This window comes from Polyodon spathula, chromosome 17, assembly GCF_017654505.1.
Source record: "Polyodon spathula isolate WHYD16114869_AA chromosome 17, ASM1765450v1, whole genome shotgun sequence".
In the NCBI taxonomy this organism is placed as follows: domain Eukaryota; kingdom Metazoa; phylum Chordata; class Actinopteri; order Acipenseriformes; family Polyodontidae; genus Polyodon; species Polyodon spathula.
Window position 1 is genome coordinate 11,229,899 of NC_054550.1, and position 25,166 is coordinate 11,255,064.

Below are 25,166 nucleotides of genomic sequence, written 5' to 3' on the forward strand. Positions count from 1 at the left end.
AAGCACCGAAAAATGAAATGATTACAAACCGAAAAACAGAAGCCCTAATTAAAACTTATTTATTTCACTGGTCATTGGTAATTTACTGGCATTATAAAACATATAATACCATGGCAATAGATCTTTCACTCAGAATGTCAATGGCAAAGCATTCTAAATGTTTACAAATCACAACCGGTTTGGTGGCTGCTTTAATCAAGTTGAGAGTGTATTTTCTCTTGCGCTCTTTGTAAACTTTGATTGGAGCACATAAAGTTAATTTTAAGTAACCACTTTTTTTTCTTCTCGTATTCAGGGGATTGAATGGAGACTTTGGTCAAAGATATGTGAAGCCTACAACGGCATTCCCCACTAGTGTCAAAGACCCACCCACGCAAGAAAAGAAATACAAACATACCCAAAGGGTATAAGGCACAGCTCTTACCCTTCCTTGCCCTGGCTAACCATTACAGGTTTCTCCAGTTTTTAATCTGCTGCTATCAGCAGTGTGTATCCTCGTGGCACATATCTGTAGACACCCTTTGTAACCGCCCTTTACAAGAAGGCTATAAAGTTACACATTATAAACCATGGGTGACTGAGAGCTCAATGTACCTGCCTTTGTTTTTCAAAGCCAGTTAATTATTTCTCTACTGTAGGGTTAATGCAGAAAACTCTTTCAATAAAGTATTTTAAACACAATTTAAACACAAATCTGGTATGTCAAATTGATACAGTACTGATTACTCCATCATGGTCTATTTTCGGTCCACTTTGCATGCTTACAGTAGTATCAACTGGAAGCTGGCACTGAGAAAAGTCTTAATGGGGAAATGGGCTATGTTTTAAATTTGAATGCTGCCTTTATAAACAATTACATCTATTTACATCTATGTGGTACAGAGGGTACAAATACTGTAGGAGCTAGAAAAAACAATCAAAATGTGAAGTCCCATCAATCCAAGGGTATGAGCCTCAGCATTTGAGGCACCAGATAAAACTGCTCCAGGGGCCTCTCTGACACCCCCACTCTAATGCATTGTCACTCACTTACCAAAGACGTAATACATGTCTATGTAAAAGCAATAAACTTCATGGTAACCCTATTATATGTACTGGATTCTTAGATTAAATTGTGTACCATTGAAAGTAAAAGTAAATAAATCTTAATTCTTTACTCTTTTAAGATACTTTTTTCTGACTCTGATGAAGGTTGACACATTAGACCTATCATTATTTCCCTAACACTGTGAATTAGTGAATTTAAATTGGGTTTAGTGCTCCCATATTAGTCTAAGTTGTATTCATTCACAAAGCCTCTATGAAGCATGTTTTTATTTCAGACCCCAAGTAATTTCTTCTTGAGATAATCTGGTTTCTTCCTCAGTTTGATTTCGATTATTTCTCTATGTTGGCTCACGTATCTATAAACAAACCAAGCCACACATAAATGTGCAAACAGATATGGCGATTTAACAAAATAAAATAAAAATATGTCGAAGAGCTCTTTGACAATCAATATCAAGTTTAAATCCTAATCTGGAACTGTGGAGATGCAAAGGAGCTCCACCATCCACCTTTAAAATGGACCCCCAAATATAAACACATCGTCCTACTCAAGGTTTGTTTAATTACAGAAATCTTATCTTCGCCTTGCATGTTTCACAAAGTGTAATAGTTTTTACTGTCTCCATACTATGTAAATCGGGAATGTGACTTTTGCTTTAGGGAACGATTATTCCCTATTCGCTTTATTGGCTTTTTTGAAATTGCCTGCAGAATTATTCCTTTTACTAAGAACGATCCTTGTGAAGGTTTTACTGTGGTTAAAATGTAAGTTTCCATGCTTGTTTGATGCTACATGGGCAGCTTGCCCACAGTGCACAATGATTCACTGTGCTGGAAGTTCAAGGCCCTTTATTTTCATTGTATTGTATTTTATATAAAATTTCCTGAGAATTATCATGTTTATTATAAAAAATGAAAGCAGGTGAAAGTAATTTGTTTTCCAGGTAAATATCAGGGTTAACACTCAAGGACAGTCAGAAAAGCCGCTCATCTGCTTTTTATCTCTGTGAATGTAAACCATGTCAATCTTGTGAAGTTAAACTGTATCAGTACATACATTTTGTATGTTAAACAGACCTCTCTATATTACACTACAACAATTTATGTAAATGATCTACCAGATGTAAACTCATGGATTTTCTTGGTGTAAATTGATATTTTCACATGCTTGAGTAAATGCAAATTGCTTAAATAAAAAATGGTTAAATACCACCCCATAGCTTTTGTAAAACACAGAATTTTTAATTTTTTTTAATCTGTAAAAATAGAGAATAAAGAGCATCAGTGTTTAATTTAGCAAGCTAAGTGCAATGGACGGTGGAGAGCAGCCTACACAAATCAACAGTAACAGAAAGGTGCTCCTCAATGAAGTGAATAGTTGTAAAGCTGTTCTAATATATAATTACATCCCTCAGTAAAGTACAAGACCACTTAAGTGGAACCACTGATACCATCTTAAACACCTCCCTTCCCTTAAGGTGTGCTGACCTTTAAGGTCAAGTGTTGCTATAATGGATGTCATGTTTAGACCCTAAATGAGTTTCTGGAACTAACTGTGAAGTTACAGATTTTTCTAGCTCATTGTCTCACAAATTTTCACTGTCAACCAACAGGTATTGGGACAGATACAAAATAAAAAGTGACTGTGGGTGGGGTATTTATTACTCAAGCACTTGTGTCTGTCGATAAATGCTCTACCATCTGATGGGCTGAGACGAAGTAAAGGTCGTCACTCAAACAGTGGATGCTTCATTAAGAGGGCACTACCACGCTAAGAAAATAATTTTTAAAAAGTAAAACCTGGGTTTGTCTTCTTGCTCTGTGATTTATCAATTATATATGAAACATTTAAATAGCCCTGACAGTTTAATATAAAAAATAGCATTCAGATTGCAAGAACTTTATTATTTAAAAAAAAATAATGCTTTTATGTGTTGCAGTCTGTTGAGTCAGTCAAATGGTTAGTGCAATGAGCAGTCCATAGCTTGTTGTGGGTGAAACACAAAAGATCATATTCTGAGTCTATAGTAGTGGAGCTTTTAGACCATCAGCAGTGAATCAGCTGCAAACCTATAGGGTGCGCTACAACAAGAGCTGACTTAACAGTGGACACTGGAATGCTCAACCACTTGATCAAAAAGAAGGTATACAAACATTATCACTGAGCCAACATCAGAACCTTTTGCCCTTCTGTGCTACAATGACTAGATGGAACTCATTAGTTACTCATGTTTTTCTGCACAGAATGCAGCAGCAATCACCACTGCCAGAGATGCCGACAATGTATAACAGCTATTTATAGTTGAGCAGTTCTAAAGAGCAATTATTTCTTTGCAGTCTGCTTCACAGACCTGTCAGAATGAATAATTCTGGGTCAATCTCCTGGGCTGCTAAGGCACCATTATGGGTCTGTACACCTGGAGGCTCGAAAACCCACCCAAGGGAAAGGGTCAATAATTGGGAGTCAGGGGTGTTCGAAAGCAGGGCAGACAGACACCAGAGGCAACAGTTCAGTTATTTCAAGAGCTGATTCTCAGCCAAGAAGTGAGATTTATACGGCTCTTGACTCACGACAGAAAAAGAATAACGGCATGGAGTGTATTTTAACACAGTACAGTTTGAACAAGGATAGCTTTATATATTTACGAATACCCATCAGATGCCTAACATGGAATTACAATGTGAAACACTTCCTGCCTTAGACATAAATCTGCAGGTGAACCAGAATTAAAAAATATGGACTTCATAACATAGATCTGGAGCGCAAATGCAATATAGAATAGTGGAAGAGAGAGCTGAGTTTGAAATTTTAAACAAATCTCCATTAGAAAAAAGGGTAGCTTGTTATTTTTTTATTATACTTTTCAATCACATGCTCACTGTTATCGCATCCCTTGTGAAAAGCTACTGTTTAACAAATATTTTTCAACACTGGTGCAAAATAATAGAAACACATTAGCATTGGAGCGCTTTATTGGAAGTATAAATAGTGCTAACTTGATGTATATGGTACTACCTTTCATGTTTGGTTTGATTTAAGTAAAATAATGGAAAACCTTAATTTAAACAAATAAAAGCACTAGGGAATGACATGTAGGCTAATCTATTGTTTGACGATCTCTACTACTCGTGTAGTTCTATGTTTAACATGTTTGTTTGATCACAGTATTATTATATTGATCTCAACAGGTCTAATCTAATCATGCTAGGCAAGTGAACAGGCTGCTTCAATCCACCTTATTTTCTACCTGTAGAAACAGATCACTCTTCAGTTACACCTCTTTGCCAAGCAAGACCTGTGTTCAGGAATGTTCTGTAAGGAACATTGTAACTCACCACTCCCACACAATAACTTGCCACTCATTCAATCACAAGACCTTTTCCAAGCTCTGAGGCAACACTCCAATGAGTCTGTATCTGTGTAAGTGTGTATCTACTCTGACAGCAAGTGGATACATGACAGAACCTGCCTGGAAAATGTGAAAGCCGCCTCAGAGCTGGCGAATCCAGGAATCTATTAAGTCATGATTGATGACGGTTTCACAGGGTTGGATGGGTTATGAGTGAAAGCATGCAGGTTTGTATTTCAGCACTGAACTCCTACCTATGTATACACCATTTCTAATGACTTAGGAACGATATGTAGAAAAAATCACTTTTGTTGTGTTAGTTAGTTACACTACAAAAGACAGACTATCGTCTAATTATTGCTTTTTGTTAAGGGCAGAGTTCTGCCTGTCTTTTGAAAAATAATTAATAATTAATACATTTTTGTTGGCTATCATCTTTACATTTTTTTAATAAAACCCTTTTATTTTTGTCGTCCATAAGCATGACAAGACGGAGGTAAAAACAGTGCATTTAATCTGCATTAAAAAATATATTTGAAAATGTCTGCATTAATTACAGAAGTTAACTTTGATTAATTGACAGCCCTACTTATGTTGTAGTAATTTAGTCAGATGAGGATAGATGCATCACAGTTTGAAATCTATGAATTTGAAGGCCTTTCCTAGACCTGAGAAACATATTAATACACCCACCCCTTGTTATATCGCCCCTCGCTATACTGCGGATTCAGATATACATAGGCTTACAATGGCTCTCAAAAGCATTCACCCCCCTTGGACTTTTCCATGATTTATTGTGTTACAACATGGAATCAAAATGGATTTAATTAGGAGTTTTTGCCACTGATCAACACACATGTCCATAATGTCAAAGTGAAAAATACAATCTACAAATTGATATTCACCCCATTGAGTCAATATTTGGTAAAGGCACCTCACCTTTGGCAGCAATTACAGCCATGAGTCTATTTGGATAAGTCTCTACCAGCTTTGCACATCTGGACACTGCAATTTTTGCCCATTCTTCTTTGCAAAATTGATCAAGCTCTGTCAAGTTGGATGGGGACCTTTGGTGAACAGCAATTTCTAACTCTTTCAACATATTCTCAATTGGATTGAGGTCCAGGCTTTGACTGGGCCACTCCAGGACATTGACCTTTTTGTTTTTAAGCCACTCCAGTGTGGCTTTGACTGTATGTTTGGGGTCCTTGTCCTGCTGGAAGATGAATCTTCTCCCAAGTCCCAGGTCTCTTGCAGACTTCAGCAGGTTTTCCTCCAGGATTTCTCTGTACTTTGCTGCATCAATTTTGCCCTCTTCACAAGTTTTCCAGGCCCTGATGCAGATAAGCATCCCCATAGCATGATGCTGCCACCACCATGCTTCACGGTAGGGATGGTGTTCTCAGGATGATGTGTGGTGTTAGGCTTGCTCCATACATAGCACTTAGCGTTGAGGCCAAAAAGCTCTATTTTGGTCTCATCAGACCATAGAATCTTCTTCCACTTGGTCTCAAAGTCTCCCACATGCCTTCTGGCAAACTCTAGCTGAGATGATGTGAGTTTTTTTCAACAATGGCTTTCTTTTTGCCACTCTTCCATAAAGGCCAGTTTTGTGAAGCACCCGGGCTATTGTTGCCGTATGCACAGTGTCTCCTTTAGAGTTGCCATAGGCCTCTTGGTGGCCTCCCTGACTAGTGCCCTTCCCGCCCGGATACTCAGTTTTTGAGGACGGATGGTTCTTGACAGATTCACAGTTGTGCCATATTCTTTCCATTTCTTAATTATGTACTTTACTGTGCTCCGGGGGGTATTCAATGCCTTGAAAATGTTCTTATATCCGACCCCTGATTGGTGCTTTTGAAGAACCTTATTCCAGATTGGCTTTGAATATTCCTACGTCTTCATGATGTCGTTTCTGTTAGGAAATGTACTAACCAACTGTGGGACCTCCTAGGGACAGATGTATTTAACCTGAAATCTTGTGAAACACCTTAATTGCACACAGGTGGACTCCATTCAACTAATTATGTGACTTCTAAAGATAATTGGTTGCACCAGAGTTTATTTTGGTGTGTCATAGCAAAGGGAGTGAATCCTTATGCAATCAAATTTTCTGTTGTATATTTGTAATTAATTTAGAACAATTTGTAGATTTTATTTTTCACTTTGACATTATAGACTTTTTTTGTGTTGATCAGTGGCAAAAAATCCTAATTAAATCAATTTTGATTCCATGTTGTAACACAATAAAATGTGGAAAAGTCCAAGGGGGGTGAATACTTTTGAGAGCCACTGTATATCGAGGTCCTGGAGTTGGCTCCCCATTTTTACTGTCTATACATTTTAAAAACAATGTACTGTGGGTAGAAAGGGCAGCTTCTTTCCTCACAAGACACAAGGGCACATGGACAGCAAAATTGTGCCAAAACATCTGCCCAAAACATTCTGAAGTGACCAGAGAAAGCATTGCAAAATGTATCAATCATCTGAAAGAATCTGTTGATGGTATTCCTCCTGATAATATAATAAATTATGATGAAACCAGCCTCTCTGATGACCCTTACTTGTATATTTAGGAACCAAATACCCACAAAGAGCCATGAACTCCACTAAGACTTCCACCAGCCTTATGTTTGCAGGAACTATCCACAGGAAAAATTCCTCCTCCTTATATTGTATACAAAGCTGAGCATATATGGGTTACCTGGACCAATGGTGGACCTCCAGGAGCACTTTACAACTGCACCAAGAGTGGCTGGTTCGGTGCATGGTGCTTTGAATATTGGTTCTTTTCAATTTTTATTTCCTGGAAAAAAGGAGAAATATGCAAGTCTACCACAGTGGCAAAAGATGTCTTTCCTCAGCTACTTAAAAAGTAGGTCGGCTTTGTAAAAACTGGAATATATCCAATGAATCCATTTGTAGTGATGGACAGGTTACCATCAATTCAGGATAACAGACAGCAAGATTTTGACACCTCTGTCGGGTCAACAGTATCTGAATGTGTGGTGGAGCTCCTTTCTACCATGACATCTCCAGATAGGGAGTGAAGGTGAACCTACCCCAAATAGACAAAGATGCAGAGAGTTAATGTCATTGCAGGGAAAAGCATTGTGGTGACCCTTCCTCTGTAGAAAAGGAAGCTGATGATGACACCTGAATCACTACTGGTTGATGAAACATAGGAGGAGAAAGCAGAAAAAAATTATGAAGAAGAGCATGAGGAGCTTTTTTGATATAACCAGATATGCCAACTGTTACGATTTGGCTGTAGAAGCTACTATTTTGGAGGTTCTGCTACAGCGCTACATCGAAGGGGTATAATATTAAGATTTGTATTAGATAAATACATGATGGATACTCCCTGAATGTTTATGAAATATTATTTCAGTACCATGTGTGTTTTTTTCCTGTTTAATTTTTTAATGAATTCATTATTCTTAATACTGAATTTCACTGACAATTCTTGCATTTTAACTGACATACTAAAAGCTCTGAGCAAGGTTACTTAGGAACTGGTTTAGGGGTCCTTCAGAAACTGCAGCACAAATGTTGCCTTACTATAATTATCAACCGCACGTTTAGTTGGTTGCTTATCAGTTATTAAAATAGGAATAAAAAAATAAAAAATAAATGTTAGATTCTCCTCCACCTAAAAGATCGAGGTTGACATCTCAGAATTATCTGAGGAATTTACCACAGAATGGTTGTTCATTAAAAGAAGTTGAGTGTTAGAATCACACATCTACTGTGAATACTGCCAGACAGACTTCTCTGTGAAACATGATGGACATTATGACCAGTAATACACAAAATGTATTGGTAATTCAAAGTCTATGCATCCAGTTTGTTGTGTTTAATGATGCAGTGATAAAGGCAGAGACACTTTTTGAAAACTTTATCCTTGAGCACAATCTTCCAGTTTCTGTTTCCAATCATATTGGTGCATTTCTAACATCGCCAGCAAATATGGGTCAGGCTGCACAACAAGCACTGTACAAACCCTAACATGCATTTTCAATACATTTATTTGCTAAACGACTTACAGTGTATGCTGGGCTCGAATTACTGTGGGGACAGGTCGAACCCTTTAGTTTCTCGAAGTCTCACTTATTTTCAGTCTACGTATGTCTTCAGTACCAATCAATTCTGACAATTGCTCTGCTCATTTTACATAGGCTAATGCTTATGTTTATTTTAAGGACTATTAGCTAAATTGTAAAAAAAAAAAAAAAAAAAAAAAATGTGTTTAATTTCATTACAGCTTGATCCAGGTCTCAACCTGTACTCTTCTGTCAAAAACACGTCATGCCATGAACAGCAAAAAAATTTGCCTACGTAATTCAGATTCTCAGAAGGCGCCTGCAAGTCGATCCTTGATTGTATGTGCCTTTTTGTGAATTTTGTAATGATTAATATTGCACTAGTGAAAGAATAGTGTCCAACAGTGTCTGAGAAGCCAGTGAAAAATCTTGGGAGATGGTACAAATGGGATCTAAAGGACGCAGTTTGTGTGAGAGAAGTTAGACAACAAGCAGCGGAAGGGTTGAAGAACAAAGAAAGCAGCGCTTTGCCAGGCAAACTGAAACTGGTGCTTTCAGTTTGGTCTACTGCCAAGGCTGCTGTGGCCATTGACAATAGTTGAGAAGCTGGAAGCTTTAATCAGTTCATACGTCAGGAAATGGTTGGGAGTTCCATGCCGCCTCAGCAGAGTGGAACTTTGTGGTAACAGAATGCTGCAGCTACCAGTCTCTGCTCTAACAGAGGATTTTAAGTGTGCCAAGGTCCAACTGGAAATGACATTAGTAGATTCATGCAGCAAATGCATGAGGGAGGCAAAGCACCTGTGTTGTAAACTGGAAGAAAGTGGGTGGCAAAGAAGGCCGTGGAAGATGGAAAGGCTGCTCTTCGAATCGACGATATTATGGGGCAAGTTCAGCATGGAAGAGGTAGTCTTGGTTTCAGTTCAGCTTCTCCTACATGGCACAAGGCAACCCCAGTTCAATGGAGGAAGCTGGTAGTCAATGAAGTGCAAAAGCAGGAGGAGAGGATGAGGTGTTTAAAGGCCGTTTCCCAGGCCAAGCAGGGAGAATGGATGAGATCGGAGAGTGTGGGACAATGTAAGATCAGCTGGCAAGACCTATGGACAATGAAACAGAGCAGGATCAGTTTCCTCAATAGATCAACATATGATGTTCTCCCATCGCCACAAAACCTAAACCTCTGGGTCGGTGAGGATCCCTCATGTTCTTTGTGTTTATCACCTGCAACATTAAGGCACATTTTGACAGGATGTTGACGAAACACAGAGGATGGAAGTTGCCCATTTGAAAACCCCAGAGATGTACCCTACTTAGCACAATCCAGACTGTTGTCATGCTGATGCTCTGGGGAGACCGCATTGTGGTTGATCCCTGGAGCCAAGATCGCAGCAGTTGAGTGAGCTGATGCGCTGAGGAGGCAAAATAAGCTGATCCCTGAAGCCAGCATTACATTTCAGCCATCAACACCAGGCAGAAAAATATCTACAGACGGAAAGAAAGACAAATGGTGGAGATGCAGGTGGATCACATTAGTCTGCTGTAAAGCTACTTCTTAGTTGATGCTTATCTTGGCGAGAACATCTACTCTCATGTAATGGAAAGTTTGAGATATCTTAAATTTATTTACAGATATCTCTAAATGGAGCTGTAAATGAGATAGCTAAAATGCATTTTGAGATATCTTTAAATGATTTAATGATATCTCTAAATGTTTTTTGGATATCTTTAAAATCATTTCAAGATATCTGCAATTATTTAAGATATCACCACTTCAACACCATGTCGTAAGTGCGTATGTCAACTTTCCCATTCTATTCTATGATACGTTTCTCAGTCTAGTGTTTCAGGTTTCATTCTCTAAGGCAGTGCTAGTACTGTAGAATGTGTAATCAAAGTTGGGGGAGACATGTCAGGTGACATTTATATCCAATTGCGTGTCATGCAGCAATTCCAATCTACCTGTGGGCGTTTAGAAGACTGAGATAAATAATATTTTAAATTATTATTTTTTTTGTTTTATTATTAGTTTTACTTGTTTAGTTGTAGTCTATATAGTTTTTTTAGCGAAAGCCAAACATGGCAACGTATGTGGTCTTTCTATAATGAGTAACGGGAGTGAAGCTGGTTTGGAGGATTTCGATACCAGTGACAGTGATGCTGACTTATGATGATGACAAAGAGGATGTGGAGCCAAGAACAGTACAAACTGTACAAACAAAAGAGCATACAGCTACTTTACAAGTAAGCCAGCTGCAAACGGGAAGCTGTTTGGTTTGAAATGGCAGTGCTGTGATGAAATACTATAAAAACACAGCACTGAGTACAGGGCAATAAAGCAGGCGCCTGTAGCAGCCAGATCCATCACAATGCCTGCGCAAAGTAGCCCTGTACATGCATTTGTGACTATCACAATACCCTCCAACACAAGGGAAGCAGAGACCGCAAAAAAAGGTGCAGGGTCTGCTACAAAAATGAAAACAAAAGAAAGGACAAAAGAAAAATATGTAGTGGTTGCGAAGGCAACCTCAGGTTCTGTTGTATTGAACATTTGAATAAATGGCACAGAGCAGGTCACACATTTTGATGTTGTTTGATTTTTATTTGATAATTACTGTTTACTGATTATTTTTGTTATTTGCAGCGTTTTTGTTTTCATTGTTAAAAAAAACAAAACATGTTTTTTATCTCTATATTGAACATGGGTATGTAGTATACAGGAGCATAAAGGGTTAATGATAAACACAGTTTAAGTCATTTATTTGTGTTTTATTCATCATATGTTAACATTTTATAGCAATTACAGGTTTGAAAACATTTTTATTATTTTCAAAATCTGGTATGTGCCATACATTAAAAGAAAAAGAAGAGCAAACATTTATTGCAGCAAAAATGGCCCTTTAAGGCCATTAGCGAAATTAAGTTGCAGCAAAAAAATCCTTTTTACAGTATATTTTCTATTTTTAGGCTCTTGTGTGGCATATCCTGGTGGACCACATAACAAAACACAGCCTTTTACAGCAGCAGAGCTTCAGCAGAGTCAGGTTCATGGGAAACATGGTCCCAAGTAGATGTTTTCTATAAGTGGAAAGTTAGTTCATACCTACAAAGCAGAAAGTTTAGCCAAAGCCCAAGCAACAGGACATGAAGTGCAGTGCAAGAAGTTGAAGAACCCTAGTTCACAGTCACAGAAGAAATCCCTCTCCACATCTGGCAAAATCAAACCAAGAGAGAGCATTCCTTTTCCAATTAAATATGACAGGATCAAGACCTGCATTGAGAGTGAAACCACAAAGATGTATTGCTTATTTCTGCAATCAAATATTTGATAAACACAATCTCCTGTTGTAAAGTGATGAAGCCAAATATCCACGTCCTTTGTAGTGAATTACAGTCCCTTTATACAGATCTTCTCTGCACGTTTGTTCGGCCAAGTGTAGTGGTAGAAGTTTCAAGAATCAAAAATCTGAGAATGACCTTGTGATTGGAGCAAAGACCAAACAACATGTAAATGCCTGCATTGCTGATGGATCTCTGCAACATGAGGATGAGAATCACTTCTACTCTTCTGTAAGGGCCTACTTTTCAGAGGCAAGTACATAAATGCAGAAGAAATTTTCTCTTCAAGATAAATTGTTTAGAAATGCCCAAGTGGCAGACATCGGTCAGCGGGAGAAGTTGTCGTTTGACTCCATTCATTATTTTGTGGACAGATTTGGCTTTCTCAAAGAAGACGAAATAGATGACCTGGAGTCCCAGCTTGTGAGATACCAATTGTTCATATTTTTAGAGGACATTTTGTCAGCAGACAGGGCTGATGTGGCATGGAATATGACTGGGCAATTGAAAAATTGTGTAACACAGAAATCCAGTTTCAATGTGCTGGTGAAGGTCATGTTGGTGATTCTAACCATTCCTCACAGCAATGCAGACAGTGAAGGGTGTTTAACATTGTTCACAAGAATTGTACAGCATTTTGGCCCAACAGAGGAAACCCTGGAGGCGCTGCTTGTCCAGAAGCTCAACAACCTTGCACATGACAGTGTGTTTGGTTGTGATCTGTTTAAAAAATGAGAACACACTAACCATCAGAAACTAAGCAAAGTTTAGTAATTTTTTTCAATTAACAATTCAGTTCAGTCAGAAACTGACCGCTTATGGTAGTTCTAGGTATGCGTATAACACCGGTAGTTCTAGTGTTAAAAACTATATTTGAATTGTGATATTATTTTTGCACATTAAAAGTATTTTTTAATGGTTTTAAAAAAGGATTTTGTCTTAGATATCTTTATGTTAGCTTAAAACTGATTGATAACATCCATTTCGATTTCTTTCTGAATAAATCAAAAAATACATTTGACCACACAAGTATTGATTCTGGGGTTATATGGTGGTATCTGTCTGTTCATTTGTCTATCTGAATGTCACACATACATTTTTGCATGTATCTTTAAAACCGCTTATCTAATTGTGAGGTAACATGGTTTACACATTCTTTTGCATAAGTAACACATAAAGATGTATGTACAGTACCTTTGTTAGATATGTTACACTATCCTGAGAGTCACATTGCCATTTCAGATCATGGTCATCAACCTTTTTATGATACTGATAGATATAATTAAAAAATATTCATCCTTGGCTTGGGTTGTATGGGACTAAAACACTGTATAGTGCTTTACTGTGCCCAAGCATGCGTGAATGAGCAACATTGGTTGAGATCCTACCTTGTTGTTGATATACTTAGCAAGAGCATTCTTATTTCTAGGCTGACCTAAGCCAACTTGGGGTGGTAGTCTGGTGAATTTCCTATTAATTGAAACTTAATTAAACAAAACAAATGATCCCACTTGCCAACTTCATTATCACCTGCAGTCCAAGCATATTGAGTTTCCTCAGCATTTGTCAGGGAAGTTAAAAGGCAACCTGGTTCTGCAAAGTCCATACACCTCAGTTTAATGAACTGTGTGTGATGTCATTTTACAGCAGATCCCATTGTTACTCATTGTGTTGCCTTCATCCTTTCAGCTTCTTTAGACATCACAGAAAAGACATTCCGAAAAGGCATGAAACCAAATCCAAATGTGATTATGAAACAGCTGCCTGGGTTTAATTGTACAGGTAAATAAAAAAGACTGTAAATATTGTAGACATGCTAGCTGACAGGAGGTTTTCTCCTCATGTTAAATCATAAAGCCTGGCTACTGCAAATGTTCTGCAGTGGAAATCTGTTAACTTGAAAGAAAAAAGGTGTGTCACATGCACTCTGACGTGGAAGGGTGTGAAATTCACTTTATCATCATACTGATGCACAATGTATCATTAGTAGTATTATTAATATTATTTGTAGTCATAGTCATCATATTAGAAAACATTTACATCTGTTTAAATACAGTTTACCATCTTATTGTAGTTAATAAACCGACTTCGCCTCACAGTCAAGTCAACCGGCAAAATCTTATTTTTGTTCTTAAGTTTTATTTAAATTATTTAGATTTAGTACAAGTTCAAGAAAATGTTGCAACAATTGGACTGTACAAAACAAAAAGTGCAAAATATAAAAATAAACATGCATTTGATTAATCAATCTGTTTCTTTTGCTGTAATTCATCTCCCCTTTTCGTGTCACACCATATTGGTCATACGTTAGAAATGGTACATTTTGGAATTAAATTACACAATCATGTTGAAAGAGATTTGTTTTTGCTTTGTAATCAAGGTAACTGTGATGACCAATAAAATCCTTATGATTTTATATCATAGTTAGTCTAATGAATGTATCAAATATATTATACACCAAATTTTCAGATTTGTAAATTTAAAGGGTGCTTTATAGATGGTAAAATAGCCTGTTAACTAAACAGCCCAGTACACTAGTGTCTTGTCCTAGTGGATATGACCTAGGAAATGAACTGTCAGGCCAGCCTGTCTAAAGACTTCCCCTTTCACTACTTAGCGCCCTCACAGGTCGGGAAGGAGATTTATAACCAAAACTCATTATATTTCTGTCACAAACCCCCAGCTTGAAAACCCAGAGTAGTTATAGTTAGAAGAAGCCTCTTGCAAAGCATTGTCTATCTGCTCAATTGTCTTCCTCTCTTCCTCTTTCTCTGTCTGAGTACAGCACTAACCCGCTACTTACTCACTGTCTTCAAAGCTGGACACATTAAAAGTGTCTGCCATCACTTTTCATGTCTGTGCCAATCAAAGCCAATCACTTATTTCCAGCGTCTCTTGAAGATAAGGCCTTTAACATCTGGTATCGAAATGGGGTTAGTTGTCTCAGAAGCGGAAGCCCTGCCCGTGTAAATAGCGTGTTTATGTGTTGTGTGTAAATAAAGATTTATTATTTTTAATTTGAGTTTAGCAGGCATGGGATGAGTACCATCCCTGCCAAATCCACACGTGGAATGTGGCTGGGTCTTAATTGAATAACTGATAATCAATCAAGCCCCCATATGGTATAAAAGGGAGGCCAAAGCCTTTGTTTAGTTTAAGGAGTTTGGGGAACCTTTAGTGAAGGCCACTGCCCTGCCTAAACGTAAAGAGTTTAAACCTTTTATTTAGGTTTCTGTACGTTGGTTATTTGTCTGTGTTTTTGTTTGTTTTCTGTCAATAAATGTTTGCATTGGCACTTTAACTGCAGCTCTCTGTCTCTGAGTCTCCTTCCTGCCAGTAACAGCTTCGGCCATGACACTGTCCTGTCACAGTCTCAAGGTACATTTGCTTCATTTTAACAACCCTCTCAAACATTATTATCTATCGCAAACTCATTTATTTTGTTGCCTTCAAATTCGTGACTTTGCACAAAATAAGAGTGCCACTTTTCCCTGGCTCCCTCCTGAATTCCATATTGATCCTTTGCATAATTTCAATCCTGGTTGTAAGGCACCATATCAAAAATTAAAAACATTATTCTTTTATAGGTCTTTATAGGCCTTGCGTTTATGTATGGGACCTGTCCCAGGATGGCTGCGTTCTGGTCATGTTTTTGGGTTTTAAAGTTCTTAAATTGCCCATTGATCCTTACCCACTTATAGTTCTCTAAGGTGTTGTGCCAAGTGATACTTTGTTATCAAAATTGCAATCTGCAATTCTTTGCCATCTTGTTGGCAAGACACCTGATGTTCTGGAAACAAGCTGCCCCACTCTCTCACTTACATTGGTTTAAGGATCTTCTATATTTTCTAAAATTGGAAAAAATCTAATACATTCTGAGGGGATCCAGGGAAAAATTCTTCAAGGTACAGCATCCTTTTCTGCTGTATGTTGACAAACTCAGACTGACTCCAATTCCATAATCTTACAATCTCCTGACATTGAATAGCATGGCTCTCTCTTTCCTTCTGTCTCTCTCCCTATTTTGTTCTTTCTCTTTGTTTTTATTTTTATTGGTATCACTACATTAAGTGCTGCTTATTAAAGTTTTATAAATATTTTATAAATGTATAATAGATGCTTAATAACTATGTTATATAGTGTCAATAAAGCATTATAGATGGTTTATAACCATGCAATAGCCATAGACAGAATTACAGTTTTATAAAGGGGACAGTTTTTAGACACCTATTCTGCTTTGGATTTTTAATTGTAATTCTGTCTATGGCTATTGCACGGTTATAAACCATCCATAATGTGTATTAACATGCTATAACATAGTTATTAAGCATATATTATACATTTATAAAACATTAATAAGCAACACCTTAATATAAAGTGTTACATTTTTATTTTTTATTTGTTTAGTTTCTCTTGAGATAAGCTTGTTTTTCTTTCATTCAGAACTATATCAGAATGGTTGCAAATATCCTAAAAATATAATTAAATAAAATTGTGAACTTGCCATGAAGATACTTGCTCTTTAAAGAGTTTTTTTTTCAGGACTGCTTTATCAAATTAAGCTAGTTATTTGTAAGCTATGTGTTTAAAATTGTTTTTTCAGGTGTTTCAATAAAAACCCATAAACCTAATACTTATAATATTCTTGTTATTGTAATATTATATAGAAAAGAGAGGACTGTTGTTTACTATTCATCGTATTGTTGATAGATACTCCCTTTATTAAAGTACCAGCCACTGAGGTACTGTATATCAACAAAATGCCTTGTTCTTTTTCCAGCTACAATATAAAATCCTTGAGGCAAATATAGTAACAGGCTAATGACCATAAGCGTCTTTTAACAAAAGACTGCCACTCTTCATCATCTTTGTATTAAAAGCTCACAGATCGTCTCAGTCAATCAGGTTACGAGTAGCACGATCATTGTCCTACAGGTATACGTCCTTTAAAAGCTAAGGGACTTTAGAATCTTGAAACTCACCTTAAACATTACATTAGAAGCAGGGATCCAGTTCAGTATATCACCTAAAAACAATTTTAAAACATGTCCTCATTTTATTCCAGGAGTGATGCGATATCTATGTTTTTCACTCACCAACACCTAGGACTCTGTTACCATGTATTTCAATAAATGTTCTCTGTTATAGTTACTTGAACAGAACCATAACTGTTAATGCATTACTTTGATAAAATTGTAGCTACCCGGTAGTTTAAATTGTACAAAGATTTTTGTTTCGTTTTGGTGAGGCTGCAGTTCAAAATATTATTTGAAGATCCAGCTATCAATCTCATTCCCTCCCCTGAGACTTCAGGCAAGATAATATAAAAAGTGTGTTGTGACATTGCAAGGTTTAACTTGCATTGCTGAAGCACTTTCTGATTTTCATGGTATAACTTAGCCAGAGTACTTTATAAATGTAACTAAAGGTAACTCAGTTATTTATTCACATAAAATGTAATACATTGCCACATTGCATGACCTATCTGAAAAAAAGGAACCAATACAGGTTGACACAAAAACAAAAGCATGTTTCATAAGAATGCCAAATGAGTGTGAGGCCATGTGGCAGAGTGGTTGCAGTGCGTAGGTGCGATGACGTCACGGACCAGGAAGAAGCAACACAAAACAAAGAAGGACGGGGCAAAAGTGAAGCACAACGAGCTCAGTGCGTTTATTAAATGAAAATTTAATAGAAGATTTAAACAAAACAGAACACCAAACAAAAGGGCACAAAGGCCAAACAAACAGACACTAACAAGTATTTTGCTGGCAGTAACCCCAGACGAAGCAATTCCGGCTACCCCAGGCGAAGCAGAGCTGGCGGCGACCCCAGGTGAAGCAGTTCCAGTGACCAGGCAACCCTGGCCATGGAGGAGGCAGAGGGAGCTCCACTTTTCCCTTTTACCCTGTAACTGGTGGCTTCCCAGTCGATGTGGAGCTGCAGGTAGCCCCAGGCAATGCAGAGCAGCAGGCAACCTCAGGCGATGCGGAGCAGCAGGCAACTCCAGCTCCGGCTGCTCTGCTCCTGTCATTGGAGATGATGAAGGCAGAGGCAGCTCCTGCTGCTCTGCTCCTGCTGCTGGAGGTGGTGAGGGGAAGACCAGCGGTGTACCACAGGGATCAGTATTAGGTCCTCTGCTATTCCTAATCTACATTAATGATTTAGATTCTGGTATAGTAAGCAAACTTGTTAAATTTGCAGACGACACAAAAGTAGGAGGAGTGGCAAACACTGTTGCAGCAGCAAAGGTCATTCAAAATGATCTAGACAAGATTCAGAACTGGGCAGACACATGGGAAATGACATTTAATAGAGAAAAGTGTAAGGTACTGCGTTCAGGAAATAAAAATGTACATTATAAATATCATATGGGAGATACTGAAATTGGAGAAGGCATCTATGAAAAAGACCTAGGAGTTTTTGTTGACTCAGAAATGTCTTCATCTAGACAATGTGGGGAAGCTATAAAAAAGGCTAACAAGATGCTCGGATACACTGTGAAAAGTGTTGAATTTAAATCAAGGGAAGTAATGTTAAAATTGTACAATGCACTAGTAAGACCTCATCTTGAATATTGTGTGCAGTTCTGGTCACCTCGCTATAAAAAAGATATTGCTGCTCTAGAAAGAGTGCAAAGAAGAGCGACCAGAATTATTCCGGGCTTAAAAGGCATGTCATATGCAGACAGGCTAAAAGAATTGAATCTGTTCAGTCTTGAACAAAGAAGACTACGTGGCGACCTAATTCAAGCATTCAAAATTCTAAAAGGTATTGACAGTGTCGACCCAAGGGACTTTTTCAGCCTGAAAAAAGAAACAAGGACCAGGGGTCACAAATGGAGTTTAGACAAAGGGGCATTCAGAACAGAAAATAGGAGGCACTTTCTTACACAGAGAATTGTGAGGGTCTGGAATCAACTCCCCAGTAATGTTGTTGAAGCTGACACCCTGGGATCCTTCAAGAAGCTGCTTGATGAGATTTTTCGGATCAATAAGCTACTAACAACCAAACGAGCAAGATGGGCCGAATGGCCTCCTCTCGTTTGTAAACTTTCTTATGTTCTTATGTTCTTAAGAGGCAGCTCCTGCTCCTCTGCTCCTGGCGGTGAAGGTGGTAAAGGCAGAGGCCAAATCAGCAGGCATTCTCCCTCTGCTGGCTGATGTAGGAACAGCAGGCACCCTTCCTCCGCTGCTGGAGACATGGGTTCTGGACCTGTGGGCCTCTCCCTCTTGGGTTGTGGCCGCACTGGCCCCCCCCTTCTGGGCGCTGGATGCATGGGCTCTCCCCTTCTGGATGCTGGATGCTTGTGCTTCCCCCCTCTGGTTGCTGGATGCTCGGGCTCCCCCCTTCTGGCCACTGGATGCACGGGTTCCTCCCACTCAGGCGCTAGTTTCTCCTCTTCATACTGCGTGGGGCAGATGGCCAACGTGTGCCCATACGCCCTACAGCCAGGGCAGAACTCCGCTGCGAGGTTCCTCACAAAGGTCTCCCAGCCGTCATCCCTGACCTCCTGCTGCTGTCGCTGCGGTTGCTGTTGCAGCTTTCCTCTCCCCTTTCTCTTCCTGCTCCTTCTCCCCACCGTCCTCTCTTGGGCTGGTTCCTCCTCCTCTTCCTGGAAGGGACAGACAGCCATCGTGTGCCCGTATACCCCACAAGCAAGGCACCAGCTTTGGTCCTTCAGACCACGGAGGAGGTCCTCCAATTCCCCGCAGCCGTCTCTCCAGCTCCAGCCTTCAATTTTTTTCAAATATAATAATAAAACAAAAGCACTTTTCTCCTTCCTGGTCCAGCTCCTGGAGGCATTGTTTATCCCACACAGGACACCATATGTGGCAGAGTGGTTGCAGTGTGTAGATGCGGTGATGTCACAGACCTGGAAGAAGCAACACAAAACACAGAAGGACGGGGAAAACTGAACTGCAACAGTGCTCAGCGCATTTATTATATAGTAAAAGTTAAAAAATTTAAACAAAACAAAAATTCAAACAAAAGGGCACAAGAGCCAAACAAACAGACACTAACAAGTAATATGCTTGTTGCGAAACCAGCATATGTAGGAATTGTTTATTTCTTTTTCACAAACTTACCTCTCTCCTCTGACACACTCCACCGTTTGAGCCGAGAGTGGGTCTTTTATATTCTTGACTGGAGCCTTAATTACCTAATAATAAATTACCTTATTAAGACTCCAGTCACATTACCACAAGGGTACTAGGGAAGGGGTTTTAACCCCATCCCCACCGACTACACGTTATAAGACCGGCTTTTTCGCTGGTGTCAAACAGAAAATAATAAAAGACGGATGGTGCTTGACCGCCCACACATAAACACAATAATAAGAATAAGAATAATACCCAACAACAAATGAATACATACATAAAAAAATACACACAAGGGGTGGGCACCCCATCACAGACCATCATAGGCATTCAGGAAGGCAATGACTACAGTCTTAAACTTCCTTCCGGGGAATTCGGAGCAGTCTCCAGGGTCATTTAATTGAAACTAATGCAGATAGAATCTGGGAAAAAATAAATATTCACTCACTGCAGGAATTAGAATATGAAAAAGTTATCAGATGCAAGTTCTCGACACTTGTTGTGTAACACAAAATACATGACAGGGATTTCATTCAACTATAATTAAAAAATAGTTATGCAAGTGTCAGAACCTTTCCACCACTGCATTTCCATAAATGTTTACCATGGTGAAATGTACCAGTATTTTAGCAGTTTACCCTTGGCTTTACACCATGGAGTTAGCAAAAAAATACGTCCATTTTTTAACAGCTAGATTTACGCCATTACAGTTTTATTTCTTTCTGAAATGTTCCACTTGCCATTGTACACATTTATTTTAAAATAAATATTACACTACTATAAATCTCAACAACAAAAATTGTACTACTCAGCATATAAAAAAAAAGAATTAGTATATGTTCTATGCACATGATAAAATTTATACACAAGACTAGGTGGAATGGTGCAAATCTTTAGCAGTCGATTTCTCAAAAGTATAATTGTCCAAATTTACTATAGGGAGGGGGTCAAACTGTTACTGTCGGGGTATTTAGACCTCACACCAACCACAAAAGCCCCTGTAAATATTCGTCTTCCTTATTACTTCAAACTGGCAATCAACCAAAACTCATTTTCCATGTGCCATTCATCGCCTCAAGCTGCAGCCTCCAGGGCAGCTATTTGTTGACCTAAACCACAGTTAGAGACCAGCTTAAATGACTGAGAAACGCAAGCCTTAAAACCACAAATATATTTATCTTGCAAAAAGTTTGACAAGAAGCTCTTGTATACTACCTATTCATGGCCGGGGGGAATTAAAAACTCTGCACAAAGGCCTATTAGTCCTGAACATGACCATTAGCATAATAGTAGACTTATCCAGAGCTTTCACTTAGCTCTGGGGTTCTGTCACACTGTCTTCTTGGACTGCAGAGGACAAACAAAAATGTTGCTTTAAACCTAAGAAGTTTAATGGGCACAATTAAGAAACACTGAAGTCAAAATATGCAAAGTACTGGCTCCAAAATCTTATGCTGACAGGTCAGTAAGCAGCACAGAGCTTTAGAATCGCACAATATTTTACAGAATATGAGATATCTGCCCACTAGTGATAAAATGTGCTTAATATTTTTAAACAGCTTGGATAACAATAGATGGGCTTCAGTGAGTTACAGGAAAACAACTTCATCAAGGGTTTCTGTGATGTCATAAATTACGAGACCGAAGCTTGAGTAATTTATAAACTGTCACAGAAACCTGACAATAATGCTGCTGGAACGGTCTTTTGTTCAGTACAGAACAGGCAATATGGAACTGCACTGGCTACAGCAATCTAGGATGTCTAACAAAGTCTGCACAAAAACACAAGCGTTCCCAATGTCACTTGCAAGCCACTGTAATGCTCAAAACTTTTGGACAAACCCAGACTGATGTTCAACTGGATGAGCAGAAGTGTAGGGATACAATACATCACAATGAGTAAGTAAGAAAAAATCGTGACCTTCTTAAACGCTTGATTGATTCTGTTGTTTACCTTGGCAAGCAAGAACTGGCATTCAGAGGGCATGATGAAGGCAGCAATTCCTATATATTAAAGTAGCTTTCGAGTTAGGGAGAATAAAAGCAGCAGCTATGGAATTATGCATAATTGGGATATGCAAATGTCAGCATTACAAGAGCCGATCAAATTGTGTACAAGTCGCCAAAAGGCTACGACATTCACAGCATTTTAAAAGTTAGCAACTGCACATATGTTTCACTCTGAGACTCATCAGTTCAGTTCAGTATATATATATATATATATATATATATATATATATATATATATATATATATATATATATATATATATATATATATATAATTCACATAGAATCATCAAGTGTACATGTATCATCTCACCTTAGGTAAGGATTTTGTTTTTTCCAATGACTTAGACAGAGGCACCTTGGATAAACCACTTGTCTTAAACAGACTCACATGTTAAGTCCCTTTGGTAACACCAGATAACTAAGTATCATTAAAAATCTCATAACTTTTATATAACAATCAGGAAGTTCCATTGCAGAGCACTCCGCACAGTAGTTCACAGAACTTGATGCAGCTTTAAAACCCAGCTTTAAAAAACAATATAGAAGAAATCAAACCCTGAAAAGGTTAATAACCTGTAAATTTCAGTTTCAAAATATCAGTAAAACCCAGATTACTGGACATTAACTTGGTAGTTGACATTGTGTTTACAGTAGCGCCCTCATCTACGATCAACTATCAGATGATTAATGTCCTCTAATCATGGTTTTGTTGTTTAATTTAACTTTTCATTTATCCCCTAGAATCAGATGGATGCTATGACTGTTTGCCCTTTGGACAATTCACCACAGAGCCAGGATATCAAATTACTGTATTCTGAGAAAAAATATGGACACACATTCTCTAAATCTTATGCAGTGACATTTTCTGTCTGTATCAAAAATGTGTTATTCAGTTTATTACCTGTTTTATCTGTTGTGTTTTGCAGTGCAGGATCATCACTTGCACCAACCTAGCTGCCAATAAAAACCTACCAAATATAGCATGACACTATGACAATAACAAAAAAACAAGTGCAGATCAATGTCTAAATTAGAAAAGCATTGTTTTCTGAACAAAACACCTTCGCTGCCCTTAGCACTGGTATATCTATTACAGGAATACATTAAAATATATCAACACAGACAGGTGGCAATACAACCCCATGCAAGCTAATGAAAAGTTAATTAGATATAATTAGTAATAACTTGTATACATTATACAAAAAAGGTCCAAGTTGAACAATGCACAATAGGGACTGAAATACTCTTCAATGTTTTAACAGACACTACTCTTACAAAAAATAATTATAATAATTTTAATAACCATAGTATTCTCTGAAATCATACTTTCCAGACCCTGGGTACTCACCTACAACAGGACTGGTCATGCCACATTGATAACCTTAGAAAAATAAGAAAGATTAGAAAATATCCCTGATATTTATTTTTTTTTTTTTTTTTTTTTTTACTTATTGCTTATCTGCAATAATATATTCTGTCTGCTTCTCTGTTGTGTTTATTTTCAGATTAATTATCATGAACTAGTGTGTATTTCAGGCAGAAACAGCACCAAGGTAGACATAATTATTTATTTATTTATTTATTTAATACACTGTCATTGTAGTTTCTCCATAATACACAAAGTGGCAACAAAACCATTTTCTAAAGTAATAGCTGAGGTTTACGTATTGTGGCAGAGTAGAGGCAGGAGTCAGGCACCTGGCTCCAATTTGTTTTAATGAGACCCTGCATAAAGCCAGGGGAAACCCTGCAATCAGGGCTGCTGTGTGGGAGGCTGCATACAGCCATGTGGCAGCTGTGAGGAGAACTGTCTGGTCGGAATCGGAGAAGGTACCGTGGGTGTGGAAATTGTTGTGGTAAAACAGCTTTGCCGTCCAGTGTGGTTAGTTAGGCAAAAATAAAATAAAAAGTTTAGTTTAGCACTCCACGCGGGAGGTTTGTCTTTTGTTTTGTTCGTATATGTATTAGTTTGTAAATAAAAGTGTGCAACTACACGCTGAAAAAACAAAGTTTGGGTGTTGGGTTAAGTAATTCGTGCCAAACGAACCTGAGCTCCAAAGGCTCGTTCAGAGACTTTTTTTTTTTTTTTTTTTTTAGCTGTACACGCATCAGAAAACTGTCAGATTTAACTTAAATAAACTCTTCAAAAAGTGGGGGCACAGACACAGTATTTTGCCTCCCAATTATTAATCTGCATCAATGTTCGTTCACATATTAAGCTTGTTTCTCTTTTCTAAAGACAATATTACTCAATACTGCTGTTTTCACGTCGCTTCTCTTGTTGATCAGCCAATGAACACTGACACAAAGCGAAATGGGCGGAGATTTGTGACGCATGCCAAAACTGCCCAATTGGTTTAATAATGATTGGCACCAAATCTGCCAAATGATTTGTCATGATCTTACTCAGATCAATAGGTCAGCCATTGTTGCTGTGACGAGACTGCTTTCCAATGGAACGCTAGTGGTCTGTGTATGAGTGAATGAAAAGCAGTTAAAACAAGTTTCGGTACACAGTACGGAGCACTGGTAGAATTTCACTCTGACCCTAATTAACAATATTGATTAAGCAAAATGACTTGTTAGTTAAAAAATAATTCTGTATATACGTTTAATATACTACTAGATAGATACATAGATAGATAGACAGTTATAGAACTGTGCAATACATTCCGAGTTACTAAGTTCCACAGCCAAATGCAGTCCCATTTAACATACAGTACACGATCAATTACAAGCTGTTTTCGAACACACAAAAAAAATGTCCCCCAGACAAAGCCATTACTGACAACTCTCCAAGGCCATTCAGAGTAAAAAGAAAAAAGTTTCTCACTTTTTCAAACTGCATAATGAAGCCACCAGGTTCTTTAATTACTTTCATCCTTTTTCTTTTTTCTTTTATTGAAGTGCTTTTTTGTTGCTGCCCCTTTCTGTGGCAGGTTAAATCAAGCTACACCTGGACTCGCACCTGCCTTGTTTAAAGCTTTTCTTTCTTTCCATTTGCCAGACAATGTCACTGCCAAGGAAAGAGGAAAATCACCCCCTCCCTGCCCCCAGTTTGGCCAGCCTTAGGCAAAGAGGTCACTTTTGTTTCAATAAATGCTTCCCAAGTACCACAACACAACACTCTTTATTTCTCTTTGCCTTTTGTTGGTGGCTTGTGTGGAGAGGCTTCCTTGCTGTCTGTGTGGCTCCTGGGGAAAAAAAAAAAAAACTAAACAAAACATATATGTTTGTGACCTGCTACTAGAACCCTCTTTGAAAGATGTATATTAA